The sequence below is a fragment of the Rousettus aegyptiacus genome, unplaced genomic scaffold, assembly GCF_014176215.1.
Source record: "Rousettus aegyptiacus isolate mRouAeg1 unplaced genomic scaffold, mRouAeg1.p scaffold_m13_p_15, whole genome shotgun sequence".
Taxonomy (NCBI): domain Eukaryota; kingdom Metazoa; phylum Chordata; class Mammalia; order Chiroptera; family Pteropodidae; genus Rousettus; species Rousettus aegyptiacus.
This window is the reverse complement of record NW_023416290.1, coordinates 8,659,501-8,661,566: the sequence shown is the minus strand read 5'-3', so window position 1 is coordinate 8,661,566 and position 2,066 is coordinate 8,659,501. Positions and strand designations below refer to the sequence as shown.

General features: G+C 45.5%; 1 pseudogene; it reads right to left on the bottom strand.

The window, feature by feature from the left end:
- Positions 1-283: 283 nt before the first annotated feature.
- Positions 284-407, bottom strand: LOC118612249 (annotated as a pseudogene).
- Between the last annotated feature and the right edge of the window lie 1,659 nt (positions 408-2,066).

Here is a 2,066-nt window from a genome sequence, read left to right as displayed (position 1 = left end):
CTGGCAGACGCTGGCCACCTTCACAGCACACATCTGAGCCTCCCCAGGGCCTGGTGCCAATCTTAGCTGGCCACTTACAACTTAACCCTTTATCCTTCCACTCAAGAAAGCATATTGGAAAGTAAGTGATGAAGAGTTTTCTTATTGTACAGATAATCTCAAATCTGCTCTGATTTTCTTTTTAATTAATTTATTTATTTATTTTTAGGTGAGGCGACCCTTGGTTGACCTCACAGATTGCAAGGACCTTGTCAGCTTACAATCCCTTATTTTTTATTTTTTACACCTACAGCACCTGGTCTTTCTAGGTGGTCTCCCATCCAACTACTAACCAGGCCTGACCCTGCTTAGCTTCAGAGATCAGATCAGATGGGATCGGTCACGTTCGGGGTGGCATGGCCGTAGACTCTGATTTTCTTTTTAAGTGAGCTAATGTGGTTTACTTGCCAACTTGGATATGTTATTGAAAAGAAAAAAAAAAACCATATTTGTGAACCACCTTACAACTTACTGTGGGGCACATCATGTAGGTTCTGTGACTCCGCGATTGAGAACCGTTGTCCCTTACCCTGGTGGATCTGCAGCGAGGCCAGCCTTCCCTTCCTTCACAGAACATTCGCTCACCATTTATTCATTTGCTGTTCTTTCATTCATGCCACAAACATTTACTGTGCCACACGCTAAGGACATGGGACGATCAAGACAAAAACCCTCTGCTGCCAACAAGGTCTTATCCACTGAGGGAAGTTAGGTATGTCAATGAAAGAAACTGAGCTGTAAGTAGGGATGTGGATATACAGAAATACATACTGTATGGGATACATGGATGGGGGATAGACAGCTAACGACAACTGCTGTGTAGAACTATAAGGGACCCCAAGGGTCTCTAACTCTCCTGTGGGAGAAAGGAGGTCAGGGAGGTTGAACCGGAATGAATTAGGACACTTTGCCGCCCAGATCAGGGAGGCCAGGCCTCCCACACTGCGCCCGCCTCCCACCCCCCATTCACTCGCCCCGCCCCCCACCTGTGCTCAGTAACCTGCGTACAGGCATGCAAGTCGGCAGCCCTCGCCCTGGGTAAACTGACGCCTACGCGGGGTTCGAAGATGCCAATTCTGGCCTGATAAAGGATGTAAGATGATTTTTTTTTAAGAGCGAGGCCAGGAGATAACAGAAACCTGGGAGGATTGCTCAGGGCAAGCGGGAGGGCAGTAAGGATCAGGAGTCCTTCTCTACCCTCTCTTCCTCACCCTTTGTTGATTTATACATTTTTTTTTTTTCTCCAGTTTCCTCAGCTGCCAGAAGCAGCCAGCTTCAATCTTATTAGTTTTGAGCCAAAAACATGGTAATCATTGAATTACCTCAGATTTCTGACTTGCAAAATTTCTTCCTCCACCTGGAATTTAGTTTTGGGGTGAGAATGTTAGCTACCCCAATATCATTTATTGACTAAATTATATCTTACCACAGCAATTTGACATGTCACCTTTATCCTATATCATCATACTAAAATCTCGAACGAATGTAGCTCTATTTTTGGACTTCCTGTTCTGTTCCATTGGTTTATATATTCTTGATCCATACATTGGTGTGTCAATACCAAAACTGTTTTACTTACTGGAGTTGCATGAAACATTTTGATATCTGTTGAGGATAAGACTCCCTCGTTCCTTTATCTTTAGAATTTTCCCAGCTAACGTGGGGAAATTACATTATTTTGAATAGACGCATTAATCTTAAGGTACTTTTCATTCGCAGGCTAATGCTAATAAGATTTAGTAAGCACCAGAGGGACCCAAGGAATCAGAAACTTGACCAGGACAGGAAAAATAGGGGATATTCAGATGTTAATTAGCTCACCAGGCCCACACAGACCCTGGAGGTCGGGAAAGGGGGCAGGGGGCTGCGGCGGGGTGGGGGGGGGAGTTTTGAGAGAGGTAGGGGAAGACACCAGAAGAGGCTTACGCTCCCCACCCCCCACCCCATCAACCTGCTTCCACCCTCTCCACTCCACTGCAATGCTCTCATCGACAAGGACACTGGGTTTTCTGGTTCCTAAATACAAT